The sequence below is a fragment of the Eublepharis macularius genome, chromosome 2, assembly GCF_028583425.1.
Source record: "Eublepharis macularius isolate TG4126 chromosome 2, MPM_Emac_v1.0, whole genome shotgun sequence".
NCBI lineage: Eukaryota > Metazoa > Chordata > Lepidosauria > Squamata > Eublepharidae > Eublepharis > Eublepharis macularius.
In genome coordinates, this window is record NC_072791.1 from 44,137,245 (window position 1) to 44,155,756 (window position 18,512).

The window sequence follows — 18,512 nt, forward strand, 5'->3', positions numbered from 1 at the left end:
GTTGCCCATTCAAACCAACCGGCGTCCATTTGTGGAACTAATTAGACCAACAGCAAAGGGTACGGATTTATTAAAACACCGCATTTATTTATGTCTGATTTATATGATTTATGACTGGTATAATGATCTATTTAAAGAATTACTCACTGAGTGGCACAGTTATACAGTAAGGATGGGGATGAGGGGGTAGGACTCAGTTGGGCTATATGAAAACACATGTGAGGAAAGCAGATTGCGGTGTGCTGCTTGGTTAGGAAGGAATACAGAGGAGCACTCTGCCAAAAAGTCACAAATAGATCAGTGAGCTGTCAAACTTATCGAAAAATTGGCTCTGTGTTCATGACCTGCGAATAGAACATGTTCCAAACTGATGGGTGTTCAAGTATCTCTACCCAAAACACACCCACCCATTAATACAGACTCTGTTATTTTTAGCCTACTGTTCTTGAGATTAAGAGTCAGTTCTCACAGCAGTGCATGTTGCCAAACAGGCCTAGTTTCCTTTTTTCTTCCTCTTCTAACCACAAGTAGATCATTTCCGGTTAGCAAACAGCGCACAATGGGACTTCAAAAATGCCTTATGATGTCCTGCTGGGGACCCGAGAGATTGTTCAAGTGTAAACTCAGACCAAGTTGATGGAGTGGTGGTGGAAGCCAACCCAGTTTGCAAACAAACCCCAAAACAGCTTGGGGGGAATTAGACACCTCCTGTTTTGCCTTGAGTTTGCTGGCCTCCCATGATATCATTCTTGCCAGTTTGTTGTTGCTGCCTAAATACAGCTATGAAGGTACAAAACAAAATGACAGATTTCATTTGGGAGGCATGGGGAGCTCTGTCCATTAAAAAATCAGAAGAAACTGCAAGAAGCTGTAGGGCTCTCCCATGTGCTGCTTGGAAAATGTGATCTTCTGTAGTAGCAGCTGACTTCCATCTGTCTGATTAATGCAGTTGCCATGGCAGATTGCAGTCCCAAAGACATGGACAGTGTCTGACCTAGGATGCATTCTCACTGAGGCTAAACCACTTCAGACTGCAGGAGGGTACTCGTATAACAAAACGCAGCTCCATTTAAAAAATCCTGTCTCATAGAAAAACAACATGCCACAGGGAACGAAGGCTACTAGACTTTCTCTCTGACATCTATTTTTCTATTTTCATGGACTGGAGGGGGCGTAGTCAGTTATGTGAGCCCCCACCTGCAATCTGAAGTGCTATAACCCAGATGTTGCTGAACACATCAAGTCAATTAATTGGTCTAACCTAATGGTGCCTACTCTGATTGACAGTGGCTCTTCAGGGTACGTGCCAAAGAAGCACTTGCTACTCAAGATTCTTCAGTGGGAGACGCTAACGGCTGAACCTGGGAACGTCTACATGCAAAGCATTTTCTTCCCCTGTCCCAGCTTCACCAGCTCCATCTGCATCCACACATCGTTGGATATTGTGCTATCATTGTGCCATAGCAGTAATTCACAACTGGATTTTCCTGCGTGGGCAAGATACAAAGCTTGGGCCCTCGCAGCATTTCTAAATCCCTTTAAAATGGCACTGGTATCCTTGCGGCAGACACAAGGATGCCATCGTGCCCAGTTTGGCCCTTAGTCAGACCACGGCTCTAGCAGAGTCATTATTGTCTTCTCTGACTGGCAGCAGCTGTCCAGAGTCTCCGGCAGAGGTCCTTCACATCACCTACCATAGGACCCTTCTATCTGTAGATGCCAGGGAATGACCCCAAGACTTCCTGCATGCAGAGCAGATGCTCTACCACAGAGCCATGGCCACGCCCCAATCCAGCTGAGAATCATTTCTATGTCACAACATCCAGTGATGTGTAGATGCAACCTGAGTGAGAATCAGGCTCCAGTCAAGGCCTGATCAAGAGCAAAACCATTAATTTGACTGGCTATTAATGAGGGAGACCAAAGCATTTGTAGGATAATGGTAAGGAATGTTGTTCTGCTCACCTTCTGACAGACTCAAGCACACTGAATTGTTCAGAATTTTGCCATATAGGAATCAGTTCTCTTGAGCATGAATGATTTAGGCGCCTGGATGTAAATGTTAGAGGTGTGGTTTGTTCTCTCTGGGAACTTACCATCCTGAACACATAACGTCAGCCCATGGGTCTATGAAGGTCAGTACTGTCGACTCTCACTGGCAATGGCGTTCCAGGATTTCAGATCTTACATACCACCTTCTATCAGTCCTTTTAACTGGGGATGCCCGGGATTCAACCTGGGGACATCTGCATGGGAAGCTGATGCTTTGCCACTGTGCTGCAGCCCCTCCCATTTTATTGAGGTCCAGCACCATTGTGAAGGGGAGGGGGTTAACATCCCCCAGAGATAATGATCCAACCCTGACAAAGCTCTTAATTCAAGACTCAGGCCATCAAATAGCCACACAGTCCAGAATAATAAGGGACTTAATAATAAGTCCCTTTTCACATACAAGATCCAAGACAAACTGGGATAGTCCCAGCATCATGGCATCAACAAAATCATGAGCACAGCAAGACAAGATATGGCCATTGAAATCCCTCAGATTCATTAGCTTAGCAGTTTCCAGGACTAGGCTCAAGATATATAAACACACTAAGTTGCTTTGTTCAGAATTATTAGTCTTCCAAGGTCAGTATTGTCTACTCTGGCAGTAAGTCCCCAGGTCTGTGGCAGAGGCCTTTTACATTACCTGCTTACTGATGGTTGTAATTGGAGAGTGCCAAGGACTGAACTGAATTCTTCAGCAGGCAGTCATGGATAACCCACTCCTCTCAGCCCCAGCTCCCCAGTTATGGGGATAGTAATAACCAGGGTTTTTTTTCTGGGAAAAGAGGTGGTGGAACTCAGTGGGTTGCCCTCGGAGAAAATGGTCACATGGCTGGTGGCCCCGCCCCCTGATCTCCAGACAGAGGGGAGTTTAGATTGCCCTCCGCGCCCCCGCGTTCCCCCCAAAAGAAAGCCCTGGTAATAACACTGGTTTTGTTCACCGCTCTGAGTGGGGCACTAATCTGTCTAGAAGAGCAGTAAGCTAGCGCACTGTTGTTGCTGCTGCTGTTATTATTCTGCATGCAAAGCATGCGCTCTGCCACTGAGCTATGGCCCCACTTCTGCCAGTTTAGCCAGAGTACTTATTGGAGGGAATAGGTGCATGGTACACCATCAGTGTTCCCAACCTGACCCTGGAATCCAAAGAAGAATCTACAATCAAGCCTGGCCACTGTTCAGTATCTACAAAAGGAGAAAAATTCCTGGAGGATTACAGCCTTTCTGTCCTTCAGTGTTCATGAAGGGCCATATATCTCTCTGGAAGTGACTGAGACAGAATTGGTTTTCCAACATTCAGCCATAGGGCTTTGGACACACATCCCACGTGTATATCCATGTCCTCTATCAGTTTATAGAGATCTTATTTGTAACAGACCTGGAATTCAGCAACATCAAAGCTCAGAAACACATGCTTTTCTCGCTGCCATGGCTTTGTTTTAAAAGAAGAGGCAGAAGCAGTTCAAAGACTTTATAAAATGGGAAGTTATAACCCTGGAAATTTAAAGATCGCTAAAGGATTGTGGGACAACCTGTTAAGAATGGGGGAAAAAATTCAGCGCAGCCATTGTCAGGGTGGGTTGGATCCTACCAGCTTTTCAATTCAATCTTGCTAGGCTCTGCTCCTCACTTCAGCCCCCATCCTGCATGATTTTTATCAATGCAAGTCCCAGGATCAATGACAGAGACTTTCTCGTGATTAAAAGGGCCCCTCCTCCTTCTTGCTTATGCTGAAAAGCTGGTAGGATCCAACCTAGCAACTGGAGAAAACACTAGGTTTTCTTTAGAAAGGTGAAGTGTGACATCTAGTGGCCAGAAAACCAAGTTCTTGCATAAAGTAACCAAAATCAAGTTTGTTCAGTAATAAACACCTACTAAATTCAGGCATCATTACTCTCTTGACCAGAAAGCTCTCTTAGCGTTTTATACATTTAATAGCAACATATATTTAGTACATTTTATACTTTTAATAGCAACATACATTTAATATATTTAGCCCACTTGCTAAAATGTGACAACAACCTAACATGGCTCCCTAAAGAGTATAACTGTATTACATTCACACTTTACGTTTTTATGCAAACCCTGGCATGCACATGAAATATGTGAAGTATCTTGTAGGGGCTTACAGCTGTGCATCCTAGTAACTGATGATGATAAATCAGAGTCCAGGAAGCTTTACTGTAAAACATAGCTGACTCACTCACCCTCTGTTTTGCAATCAGTTCCTGCAATTAAAACCATTATGACTATTTGGGATATAGCTGTAGTGAGTGGCTTCAGGATGAATGTATTTTTAAAAACCATGATATTATTTAGATGGTTTGCATTATGTCATATACTATGCACTATCTATTACATGTTATGGCCTTTGGATGATACTTCTGTTATATAAATCTTGACTGGCTACAATGAATACATTTTACACCTTTCCTTCCCCTTGAATAGGTGGCTGGATTGGCCCCACTTTTAAATGTAAAGCACATTTAATGTAAAGCACATTGTCCCAAATTATGTATTCCAACATTCATTCCAACATCTCTATATCAAGGGAGATACATTGAGTTACAAACAGATACCACCACCACCCATTCTAAACAAAGGTGGGTTAAACAAAGGTTTCGGGTCCCTTTGCTAATTGTTCAGCCACAATGTAAAAGTATTCTCTGGACTGGCAGGAAAGAAATGTTTTTGCAAATTCTCTTGGTTTGGGGGCAAACCTTTTAGCAGGGAGACAAAAGTAATTTTAACATGCCAGATGCAGCCATTTCCATTTCACTGCTTCACTACAGGAAGCCTCTTTTTCAGCTGCATAGCACAGATGGGTCCTTGGCATAAAAAGTACAGCTTTTTATGAATTTGGTTCTGCAGCTTTGATATTTTTTGCCAAGTTGCTCCATTAGTTCATGCCTTTCTCGATGCCTAAAAATAAAGCTTTGCTAACTTAAAAAAAATAGTCTGCGGATGATCACTGAGAGTTCCCGTAACTGATTGAGGAACACAATTGTGTTCCATCAATATTTCATACTAGACCATTTGCAGCCCAGTCATACCAACATTTTCTTGTGAGTAACAGCCCCGCTAATTTTAATGGGACTTAATTTGAAATAATCGTTCATGGATTGTCATCTTTAAACACGAACACAGCAAATGAAATAGACATCCCATCATTTTCATCCTGTTGCCAATTTTTTCCCCCTTTACTTTGGCAACAGATGATTTCTTACTTGTTCCCAGATGTTTGTTTTCTGAGCTCTAACATTTTGGGACTCAGATCTCATTAGTAGGCTGGCTCACTACTGTCGGCTACTCTCGGCTACTATTTTTATTCCTTCCCAAGTCATTGACTTGCCACACCCCAAGAAAGCATCTGATATCATTCTTAGAAGAGAAGACAAGGAAGCTGCCATATACTGAGTTGGGCCATGGATCCTTCTTGCAGGCCAATATACCGACTGGTAAGAACATTTTGTTTTGAACTGGAAAGACTAGAACTTGGACCTCAAACCTTTCAGTGCCAAGCATGTTCTCTATCACTGATCCTGTATTTCCATGGCTAAAGTAGCTACCTTCCCCAGAAGTCTAGGGAAAGTTGTCAGTCCTTGGCAGCTAGATCCCCAAGTCCCTCACAGCAAGCACTCAGGTGCATTGGTTGAAGTAACTTTTATTAGAGATCCATACAGTTCACGGTGTTCACACAAAGGTAGCAATTGGCAGAAGTGACTATTCAACAATGAGCAGTGCTAATTATAGGGAAGCTTCCTGCCCTTTGGGGCCCTTAACATTCAGGCATGAAAACCCCAAAGAGATACATGGGAACTGATTAGTTTAGGCTAGACATAGTACAGGATGAAATCATCTCAGGGCCAAGCTACAAGTGATGAATGACACTTGAACGGCAAGTGTATTTCTCCCTGTTCACTTGCCCTCCACTCAATCCGCTTGCCGTTCAAGTGTCATTCGTCACTTGTAGCTTGGCCCTCAGTCTCTGAGAAAAGATACATTGCTGGCTGCTCGCAGCTTGCATTCAAGGACACTTACTGTAGAAGTGAAAGTAAATACCTTCAACAGATAACAGATAACCCCCACTGGCTCAGTTTACACACTCTCAGATTATTAATACAGTGTACAGAATACAACCTCAGCAAACATTTATGATCAGCACAAAATGCAAAACACTTTAATGGCAGGTATGCAGGCAGGCATACATGACAGGAGTTCTCCGTCACAAGCCATCCCTCTGTCACAAGAAGACCCTACTTCTAACTGACAGAACATGCGTAGATGCTAACATGTTTACCTAGGCATGATCTCACAGTGAAGCTTCTTCATCTGTTCTAGAGAGCTTTTGAGAAAGGGGCTGAAATGTCTTCCCAGAAGGCCTTTTCCCCCTATACACCTTGGTACTAAACCAGCTCAAGTCATGAACAACTAGTCATGCATTATGAGTCCTATTCAGTTTGCATCCAAATATGCCCTCAGCCATTTGAATACAGAGAGGAGGCTGCTTCCGTGCAGGCTGCCTGGTTTGATGATTTTATTTTGCATTCTAGTGAGCAGAAGTTTTAAGACTATGGTCGAATCCACATTCACCCATTACCCACATGTTTATCGGATATCTTCCGTTTGCCTCCAATCCGCGATTTTTTCCTCTTCATTCACATTCCTGCTTCCAATCCGTCTTTCTCGCGCGTCCCTCCAGTCACACGGCCGCTCGAAAACCGCTTTTTTGGGCGGGACCTTTTTTCCCCGCCCATTTTTTTTATTTTTTTGAGCGCACTTTTCCGTTATTTCGATCTTGCCTTATAAAGAAACATCATTGAAGATAATGATGCCTCTCTTTCCCCCACTGACAGCACTGATGGCTCTCTCCCGTTTCTTTTTTGGAAATTTGGAAGCATGTGGGAAGCTTTCATGCGCATTTCCTATGCAGGACAGTTCAGTGCCTGAATTTTACTGAAGTTTCACTTCCTTGGAGTGTCATTATTTCGATATTTCATAATTTTGATATTACAGTAATATAAAATAAAAAAAAACAGTTATAAAGGAAGTTTCGCGAGTCCGTTCTGAGGATGAATTCACCCCAAAATGATTTTTCAAACTACCAGATTTGATTCAGAAACAGCATAATCAATAAATCCAATGCTATGAAGTCAAAAACAGTCTTTTGCAGACTACGGAGCACTTGCAAGTTGAATCAGCCAACAGGAACTCTCGGAACGGCCGGAGAGACAGGAAGGGGGGTGGTTTTTAAAAAAACCGCATAAATTGCGCATTGGCCCGTTCACGGCCACCGTGAAACTCCCGTTGAAAACCTGTGACCACATATTCAGGAGAAATGCGAATGAAATGCGTCTGTTTAATGAGGTAATGTGACCGGCACTCAGGATTGCGTGGGGAATGCAGGGAACATGCGACTTAGAATGAGTAATGTGGATTTGACCTATGTCTCATTACTCTTTACAAGAGCTAGGTACTGTTTCATCCTAGCTTGGTGTTAGACCTGGGGACTTTAGAAGCTGGTGTTTAGTCAAGCAATGCTTCCATAGGGCAAAAGCAGTTTCCTACCATGCCACTCAGGGTCAAGCTAGATGTGACTTTTTAAATGAGTTGGGTCCAGGTTCCCCAGACATAACTTGCTTTCCCTGCAGCCACACAGTGGCCACAAGAAACTAAAGTACCACAGGGGCCTGATTTGGATTGGGGCCGTGGCAAAGGGGCAGGAGAGGCTTCTGCCTTCCAACTCTACTCCAGTTGTCTGAACTGAAATGGCTCAAGGGTACTGTTTGGAGCTACATGTGCCTGGAATACTATGAGTGGCAGGCCTAGGGTTAGGGAACCAAAAGAGGGGGACTTATCTGGTTGCTGGAGTCTTCATTATGTGGCATGCCTGGAAGTGACCTAAGTGCATTGTTGGGGGATGCCAGGTAAGCTCTGGTATTTGGGTAAAACTCTATAGTTTTTCTTCTAACAGTCAGCTGAGCGGTAGCAGAAAGCACCCACTGGTGGCGGGGGAATAGAAAGCCTGGACAGATCTTGGGGACATGGATCAGAACTGATTAAAAACATCATGTTTATTTTAGCTCTCGATGAAATCTGAAGCCTTTTTACAGCCTCAGGAGCCTGCCTCCAATAGAAGTAGTTTTTCTTCTAGTAGAAGAGCCATTTCTGTTGAGAAAAGGCTCTTTAGGCTGGAGGAAGACTTCAGACTTTGCTGAGTGGAGTAGTTGGATACAAGCCAGTGTGGGGCGTGGGTGTGAATCAGACTGATCTGAGGAATTTCGTTTGGAGAGTCTGTGCTCCAAGAAATGTGGGAGGACTATTAATTCCACACAGTCTTAATTATCTGTTCTTTTTTACAGCTTTCATTCGGTGCTTTTCTTGTGTCGAGGCAGCAGAATTATGATCTCTTGCCAAGTGGTAGTGAGGCCTGTGTGTAACACTTCTGTTCGCCAGGGGCCTGGCCGTATAGGAAGTAGCAACGCCACTTGGTTGGATATTGGAGTCTGTATCTGGCTCAGAGGCAGCCATGTTGTAATGAGAGCAAACTGGGTCTTCTGAACAATGTAGGTTGGGCTCTGAGTGATATTTCACATCCAGGTCAGAGGTCAGCATGCACCTTGAGGCAGAATGTGGCTCACTCTGGAAGACAGGATGGTTGGATGAGAGAGCTTGTTCTGCAGAAAGCTGGCTATTAGTGGATGTCCCTGTTGTAGCTTGATAATACCATGAGCTTAGAGGGGTGGCTGAAAAATGAGTGGAAGGACGACTTTCAGTCTCTGGTTGTGCCAGTGATTTCTGGCTAAGAAATATCACCACAGAGCTGTGTGGAGTAATCACTTCCACAGCATTCTTGAATGTCTGTAGCACACGCTCGTCTTTGTCCTTTTCTTTCTTCTGCCGTGACTCCTCGAGTCGTAGCTGACGTCGCTGGTCGCGCATCATCTGGTTCCGTGTGTCCACCAGGCCTCTGAGAAGCAGTGGAGTGAAGGAAAGGAGAGGAAGGTCAAATAGGAAGTGGTGAGCTAGAAGTCCTTATAGGTCAGAACCATTTAGATCTTTCCATTACAACATTGATATCCACGACTTTTTTTCAGCAGGAACGCGGTGGAACGGCGTTCCGGAACCTCTTGAAAATAGTCACATGGCTGGTGGCCCCGCCCCCTGATCTCCAAACAGAGGGGAGTTTAGATTGCCCTCCACGCCACCGAGCAGCACAGAGGGCAATCTAAAGTCCCCTCTGTCTGGAGACCAGGGGGTGGGGCCACCAGCCATGTGACCATTTTCTCCGAGGGCAACTCATTGAGTTCCACCACCTCTTTTCCCAGAAAAAAAGCCCTGTTGATATCTGAATAACAAGTGATGGGAGCATGGAGATGCAAGGGTGATTTCAATAGATGTCAAGCACAAGGGATGAAGAAGGGAAGGAAAGCTTCCAGGTCAAATTCAGATATTACCCTTCTATTGTAAACAACAACACAGAAATTCTACTTTACTGTAAGCTGCACGTGATAGTGTTTCTCCTGCTATATGAGTCTGCTTTCTGGCTTCCACAAGCTGTCTTTGTTTATTGCTGTGCTTCAAGTGTTGCTTTTCCCCAGGCCTGACAACTGTCTAGCAGTTCTATTAAAAATACTTTCATGTGCCAGAAATTGGGTCCATTCAGTCAATGATTTTGTGCCATGCAATAGACATTTTTGCACTCATCTGTTTGAAAAAGTAAAGATAAAGACACCCTCTCTCTGTTCTGGCTGTATATATTAATGGTGGAGATGGAGGCTGGCATTGGGGGAATGGTGCTGGGATAGGCTACCTAGCAGCTTCTTCCTATTGCTGCATAATGTGTCTGGCCTTGATCAAGGAACACATGGCAAAGAAACTGCAAGATGACAGTCAGGTAGTGGGTGGCCAAGTTTGACTCAGAAGAATCTGGAGCCACTTCTGCCATCTGCTTCTAGCTCAATGATATCATCTTCTCACATGTTTGCCAAACACATGTGAACAATCAACTTTGAGGTGGCCTCCTCTTGGGTTAGTTATAACAACAGCATTAACTTCCCTCTAAAACACATTTATAACTAATACTACAAAAGCTATAGACCTACTTCAAGCTCGGCTTGTATCACAGGTCAATGATTCCTTGGTGAGAGTAATTTATTTTGACACACAGCAAACTTTTCCATATCCCTATACACTATCTGACAGTGGTTAGTCCGATGGCCAGAGAAGCACTTGCACAAAATTTTTTGAGAGAATCATTCTTTTTGAGGTTATTTTATCTGGGAATCTAAGGCCTTCTGCCTCTGCATGTAGATAATCATTTGGGAGTGCTGCTGCACTCTACAATGGCCCAATTCAGCCTGAATTGAGCCAAATTTGGGTCAAATCAGGCCACTGCAGTGCGTGGGAGCACTGCCAGGGTGGTGCTCATGTGCTCTGCAGCGGCTCGATTTAGCCCAAATCCGTCCTGATTTGGGCTGAATCTGGGCCAAATCGGGCTTCTGTGGTGTGCAGGAGCATGCTGCGTGGCCTGGGAGCGTGTCCTGGAGGCGCGTTCCCCCCACTAACCAGGTAAGCAGGGGTTGGGGGTGGAGGGTGAGAGCGGAGGATCCTCCACCCCTAGCGGGGGACTGGCAACCTTAACTCAAATCCTGCTGTCCCACTGCAGACCAACACGGCTACCTACCCAAAACTGTATTTGTTGTCGTTTATTTTCTGGTTTGTGTTGCAGTAGCCATTCCTTAGTCCATCTGTCTGGTATTGGGTATGATTGTTGTCTGCCCTTTCCAATAAGTATGTAAATTCCTCATTCCTAGAGCTTGCTGCCCAATAACTGGGCCCCTTGTATACTTAAGAATCAATCCTGATGAGAAAATTGATCCTCTTGCACTGGCTTGCACTCTGGACATGCTCAGAGGGATGCTCCTAGCCCCAGAAGGCAAACACATGTAAGCCATTCAGGTAACAGGTATTTCTACACCAGCAGTAGTCCTCAGTATATTTTTTGAAACAGACTAGAAATGGCGGGTGTGCACCACTTGGCACAATTCAACAGAGACAGCATCATCATAGGAGATGGCTACACCCCAGAAATTAAGGCTGCAATCCTTTGCATGCTTATCTGGGAGTAAGCCCCACTGACTTCTGAGTAGACTCGCATAGGTTTGTACTGTAAAGGGGCAGGTGAAGCGGTGGATGAGCTCTATCAGAAAGTTGTGTTGGTGTTGCAGTAGCTCCAGAAGTTTCTGCCTAAGAGCAAAGGAGCTCCCAAAGGAAAGCACTTTGCTAGGGCTCTCCCTCACGATGTCCAGAGCCAGAGGCAGCTGCGTGGGAGTTTCTTTCCACAGTAAATTATATTGAGTAAATAGCTATATTCAGCAGAAGAGGAAGCTGAGTCTTCTGAAGCACTGGGCAGGTGAATGAAATTCTCTTGGCAAATTAACAATCCAAAATTCTTCAGGCACTGAAAGGCCTCAGCTGGCAACGGAAGACCTTCTCTTTCCTTTCCGTGACAGGCACCCTCCTCGGGTTCACCCTTTCGTGCCTGGATCTGGGAGGCCAGGAAGCCTTTTTGCACTGGGGAGGTCTTTTTGCATGGAAATGTAATTAGTAGCTGCCGTTGGACTTGCCACACAGTAATTGTGAGGCTTATTCCTTTTTTGGCTGCTGTCTTGAAAATTAGCAAGTAGCTTTATATCAATTATCTGGTGTGGCATTTCAAGCCTTCCAAGATGTGTTGACAGAACAATCAGCTTGCTAGCAATTGCCAGATGAACTGTGCCATGCATCTCATCTGGCCGGCTGCTTTGTGGATGTTGCATCTGCCAAGCAGTCCCTTTGCTACTTTTTGTAAGAAGCGGCATTTACAACTCTTTCTTACCAATTGGTTTTACTGCTGCTGCCACTGCTTACCACTTGTGCCCAGCTGAGTGCCAGGCACTGTATAGAAACAGAAGCAATATAATCCTTGCACAGAAGGGGTCGTATTCATGGGCAGACTAGGACTGGAAAACAACCCCGAAAAGGGCCCTGCCCTGCCCTGGCCCCACCGCCCCCAAGGAGGTAGGGAGAAGCAGCCTGTCTGCTGAGCCAGATAACTGTTTCAAAGCCTCGCCTAAGGTTTGGGTAGGCTGGTAGTAGTGTTGCCAGCTCTTGGTTGGGAAATTCCTGGAGATTTGGAAGGAGGGGGCCTGGAGGAGTTTAGGAAGGGGAGGGGCTCAGTCCCTCTTAACCTCCCAGCAGGGGACTGGCTCCCTACACTTACCTCTTGGGGTGGGGGGTGCATGCGCACGAAGTGTGTGTGCGTGCGTGCTCCCACAAGCGCGATGATGTCACTTCCGGGAAGTGATGACATCATGCAGCCCCCCTAGGAGCGCACCCATGCTCCGCAGGGGCTCGGATTGGGGCCACTGTGGAGCTTGGGAGCACTCCTGCGCTCTGCAGCAGCCCAAAACAGGCCAATTTCGGCCCAAATCGGGCTTGTTTTGGGCCCATTTTGGTGTGGATCGGGGCCACTGCAGAGCGTGGGAGTGCCCCTGCGCTCTGCAGCAGCCCAAAATGGGCCCAATCCATGCCCAAATGAGCCCAAAATGAGCCCAATTTGGGCCGAAATGGGCCCGTTTTGGGCTGCTGCAGAGCTCCACAGCAGCCCTGATCCAAGCCAAAATGGGCCCGATCCAGGTGGCTGCTGCACATGGGAGCATGCAGCACCACAGGGGAGCGCACAGGTGTGCCCCCCACTGGCCAGGTAAGTGGGGGCGGGGGCAGGGGTAGGGGATCCCTAGGATGCCATTGACTCCACCCTCCAAAGCTGCCATTTTCTCCAGGGGAACTGATCTCTATTGTCTGAAGATCAGTTGTGATTCCGGGAAATCACCAGCAACCATCTGGAAGCTGGCAACCCTTATTGGGAGCGAAGACGTCAAATAGGTAAGTGCCTGGTTCCCCTCCACCCCACCAGGAGGGTAAAGCGACCTGGCAACCCTAACCCCAAGAGCTCCTAAAAGCTTCACGATAGAATGAGGATCAGAATCTGGGTCTCCCAGGCCTTATGCTTGCACTCAAATCAATACATCATGCTAGTTCTCTAGCAGTTAGACTTTGCATCAGTTTTATTCCATTCTTGCCATCTTTTGATCCTACAGAGACTAGATAAAGACTTTAAAGGAGGGGGAGCAGCTTTTGGGCTGGATCTCTACCCTTCCACCTGCAAAACCAAGGGGAGAGATCTTCAGAATAAATACATGGTACAGTTCTCCTGGCTTTGCTTTGTTTTCTGAGAGAAAGAATCCTGTGGAGCTGTAGCCTGTTTCGTAGTCATAGTAACAATCAAACCACGACAGAGCGTTTTCATCTCCAGCTAAGTCAGATCCTAAGCCCTTGATTCCTATACAGCTACAGTTGCCTGGTCACCCTGGCAACCATCGGGAGATCTGGAGGGTGGGGAGGAGCACGGGGAGGGAGTTGTAGCACTTTGCATGTGCCTCCGTGCCCCACCGTGACAATGTCGCTACATTTAGGGCAATTCTTGTTTTCATTAGCAGTTGGCAGGCAGGGGACAAATGGCCTGGGAGTTTGCCTGCCATTGTCGGGCATATACAACCAAGCGAATGGCTACTCCCGTACATAAATAGGCACAAAAATGGGGAAACCCACGGGAAGTAAACGTCACCTGAATAAGCTGTAAACAATTTTTATGACAAATTTTTATATAAAGTGCCAACTTTAGCCAACTTCTTAGGCTAAAGAGAAATTCCTCTACTAGGGTAGACTTTGAACGGGATGGGAGAGAATTATGTAGGAACTTCGCGAGAAGGAAGTACCCATTGAGGGTGATAGAGTCGGCATGGCAGAGGGCAACGGTGAGAAGCAGGGAGTCGCTATTTGTTTCGAAAGACTCGGGAGAAGTAGGCAGGATTGTCTGGTCCCTAGACTATACCCCAATGGCAAATCGTATTAAAAGGGTGGTCAATCGCCACTGGGGACTAATATCTGAAATAGCAGGATGCGAGCAGCCACCTATGGTTGGCTTCCGCAGGACTAGGAACTTGAAAGACAGCTTAGTTCATGCCGATGTGAGTGATACTGTGAAGCAACAACATCAACAGCTACCAAGGGGCAACTACAAATGTGGTCATTGCCAGGCGTGTAAAAACTTATGTGAGTCTAAGGAGGTGGTATTGGGAGCGGTTAGATATACCTTTAAGCACTTTGCAAACTGCCAGACTAAGGGAGTGGTTTATGCTTTACGGTGCCCATGCAATTTATTATATGTGGGCTGTACATTAAGGCCAATTAAGGTAAGAATACTTGAACATAGCTCGCGGATCCGTAACAACGTGCAGGAAGTGCCTCTAACAGCGCATTTCAGGGAGAAAGGCCACTTGGATAACGACTTCACGGTGGTTATCCTTGAGACCATTAGGAATGCACATGGCCCATTGCTAACGCCCCTCCTCCGTCGGGAGGCATTTTGGATACACCGATTGGATACGATTAAACCAAGGGGGTTAAATAATGAACTAGTTCTGAGCTGTTTCTTATAAGTTGGTACGGATCGTTGGGGGAGTCTCCTTTAAGGAAATTGGCTGTGAGATAATCAGACCTCCTATTTATTGAGTCATGCATCATTAGGCTGTGCAAGTGTTAGAATTTACAGCTGCCAACACTGGAAGGTTTCACCCTTGAATCGTTCTGATATTTGCTGTGTGAGTATATTGTCATAGGAATGTAACTTGAGGGCTTTTGTGGGGAGTTGGGTGTGACAGGTTTTTGAATGTATATATGTATTTGTAGAGAGGTTGCTCTTGAAAAAGTCAACACGAAATCTGTGGAGTTGAGCCGGCCCCAGATCGGGCGTTGGGCGTTGAGAGGAGTTTCCACCAACCTCACCCTCACGGCTTGCCACTCAGTGGAAGAATTAAGTCATTCTAAAACACGGAAGAAGATATAACAACGGGATCGTTGTTTGGACTATAGGTCCATTATACTCGGGTGTCTCTTTAAAATTCATTGTGTCTAAGAATTGTCTGCTGCTGTTGTTTGCTGTTGGGAATATGTTTTCATTGAATGTTCATTTTTATGAGATAATGATGAATTTATGATCTGTATTTGATCATATTAATTAATTCATTGCACTTGCACTTTATATAAAATTTGTCATAAAAATTGTTTACAGCTTATTCAGGTGACGTTTACTTCCCGTGGGTTTCCCCATTTTTGTGCCTATTGTCAGGCATATGGCAACCTTATGTACAGCCCACAGGAGGCAATCTACAGATCTTGAGGGGGGCCATTCAGAACTTTGGGGGGCAAACGGGATAGTAGGCAGTCCCCTTTCTTGCACTTGCAATGGCTTCCTGCTTGGACTGATAAAAGTCCCAGATTCCTCCCCCAGACCCTTAAAAAGTGGCACACAGCAAATAGGAATCATACCTAACATTATACCAAGTTGGCTGATAACACAAAGGTTTCTGAGCTCTGTATATTGTATGTCTATACTGTTTGGAGGGAACCTCAACATTCATCAGAGGGTACTCCTCGCTGGGTCTGGCCCAGGACTTCATAGGTTCTTGGGCCTCTCTCATATTATGACAGGCTCAGCATATGAAAGAGACCACACTGTGGATCTTGTGCACTGACTGTTTGAGGGAAGGTCTAGTTTCAGGGTTGGATATTGGCCTGAACCCTGGACTGACCACTGCCTACTCAAGGCAAGGTAGAATGTGGGCCCCAACACCCCAGAGGTAACCCTGGTTAAAAAGGCCCATGGAGTCTCATGGATCTTACTAGATTCCAGAATTCTCTAGGGGACACAACCCAGCTCCCTGGTTTACCACAGAGCTGGGTGATGTGAAGAAAGCTGGGAGACGTCTTGGACAACTTCCACTGGCTCTGACAGAACATAGAACCCATTGGAAGACCTATGAAGTGGTGGTGACAGAGGCAAAGAAATGTTACTTCTCTACTACCATGGTAGTTCATGACCAAACCATCCCAAATGTTTAAGGTATCTCAGCTTTGGCTGACTTCTAAATTGGAACTTTTATTGATTCTGGAACAAACTGTTAGTTGTGATATCTTTGCAAAGCATTCTGCTGATAAAATTTTGTGAATACATGCTTATCTGAATGCTGGCTGTAACATAGGACAGTCAGAAGAACTGTATAATACATTGTTTAGTCTTTTTATGGACAATTGTAACCCAGTTACCATAATGGATAACACCAGGATCCTGGGATCTGTGAAGGCCGTTACTTGTGCTTTGGACCCTTGCCCATCCTGGCTGTTAAAATGAAATAAGGAACACATCAATGAGCCCTTGGTATCCCTCAGAAAACAATCACTAATTCAAGGAACCTTCCATTGGCCACTCAAAGAGGCAGTTATCCACCAGTTTGGTGTAGTGGTTAAGTGGCAGGACTCTAATATGGAGAGCTGGTTTTACTTCCCCACTCCTCTGCTTGAAGCCAGCCGGGTGACCTTGGGTCACACACAGCGCTTTCAGAGTTCTCTCAGCCCCACCCACCTTACAGGGTGATTGTTGTGAGGATAATAATAACATACTTTGTAAACCGCTCTGTGAGTGTTAAGTTGTCCTGAAAGGGCAGTATATAAATCGAATGTTGTTGTTGTTATTTAACAAAAAATCCTTACAGAAAAATGATGTGGCCAATTATTGCCCAATCTCTAATCTTCCCTTTTTGGGAAAAGTGATTGAGAGACCAATAGATGACCAACTCCAAGTCTTCTGGTATAACACATCTGTTCTAGATCCTCTTCAGTTTTGCTTCAGGAAGGGGTATTGGACAAAGACATCTCTAGTGGCTTTGGTTGATGACTTCTGTCTGAATGTAGACAAAAGCCATGCTTTTTGTTGCTTCTACAGGACTCATCTGCAACCTTTGATGGTATAGACCATGCTGTCTTGCTGAGGAGTTTGGGGACAGAAGTAGGTATAAGGGGATGAGCTTTGGACTGGTTCAAAATATTCATCACAGACTGGACTCAAAGGGTTGCCATTAGAGACCAGCTGTCATCAGTGTGGGACCTGACAAATCATTCATAGTTTGGGAGTTGGCCGTCAATAATATGTTGATGACACTCGGCTCTATATCTCCTTTTCCAAATCTCCTGGTGATGTTGCAAAGGACTTGAACCACTGCCTGTAATTCTAATTAAATGGCTAAGAGAGACTATATTGAAACTAAATCCTGCCAAGACAGAGGTAATGCTGATTGGAGAGGCAGGGAAAGGTATTCTGGTTGTTGTGGGTTTTCCGGGCTGTATTGCCGTGGTCTTGGCATTGTAGTTCCTGACGTTTCGCCAGCAGCTGTGGCTGGCATCTTCAGAGGTGTAGCACCAAAAGGTATTCTTCTTCCCACCTTCAGTTGGGTTCATCTGACCCTTGCTGGCTCAGTCAAAAACGTAGGGTTATATTGAATCCAGTTTTACTGCTGGAGGAGCAGTTTAATTAATTAATTAATTAATTAGACTAGGAGGTGCAAAAACACTTTCTACCAACTTATTTTAGCCCAGAAGACAGCCCCCTACCATAACTCAGCTGATCTGGCCACCTGGATGCATGCCACGGTAATTTTGAGACCAGACTACTGCAATGCAGTCTACATAGATCTTGCCTTAAAGTCAACTCAGAGACTCCAATTGGTGTAAATGCGGCAACTCAATTATTATCAGAAGCATGCATTTTAGTCCCATTCTCCATTCTCTCCATTGGCTGTCCATCAGTTATGGGGTTCAGTTCAAGATACTGGCTATCACACGCTTGAGAACAACCCTACTTTATAGGCAGTGCCCTGGGTTATTCAAAGACTTGTTTGCCTGTACAATTCACTACACAGCCAGTGTGGTATAGTGATTAGAATGTCGGGCTAGAATCTGGGAGACCAAGGTTCAAATCCTCACTCTCCAATGGAAGCTTGCTGGGTGACTTAAGTAGGCCAGTCATATGCACTCAGCCTAACCTGCCTCACAGGGTTATTGTGAAAATAGAGGAGAGATGAGAACAATGCAGGATTGCAGTCAATTACAATGCTTATTGTATGTATCATCTTGCTTCTACTGCATTGTCTTTGAGCTTGTAACTAGAGATGGACATGAACTGAAATACGAACCAAAGTTTGTCACGAACCAGACCAGTTCATGGTTCGTGAACTGGTGGTTCGTCAGAGCCTATTTCTAATGAACCACCACGAACTTTAGGGCATTTCGTTTAGTTCATTTTCCAGTTCATCACTGCAGATATCTTGGTGCTGATCAATCAGTTTCCTAGGCAATGGGGGATGGGCTTTCTGCAGATCTTCTGCTGACCCAGAAGTGACCTTCTGCTGACCTGGAAGTGGTGATTTGCTGGCCCGGAAGTGCCATTTTCATAAACCAAACGAACCAGTTCACGAACTGGGGCAGGTTCATGAACGTTCGTGGTTCATTTTTTTCGTTCATTTTTG

General features: G+C 45.3%; 1 protein-coding gene across 1 annotated transcript in view; it reads right to left on the reverse strand.

Moving 5' to 3' along the window:
- Nucleotides 1-8,939: 8,939 nt before the first annotated feature.
- Nucleotides 8,940-18,512, reverse strand: part of LRRC74A (leucine rich repeat containing 74A) — a 46,894-nt gene continuing 37,321 nt past the window's right edge. The window contains exon 15 of the mRNA XM_054972642.1: nt 8,940-9,016. The gene's annotated coding sequence lies outside the window, so the exon portion shown is untranslated. The remainder of the gene's footprint in view (nt 9,017-18,512) is intronic.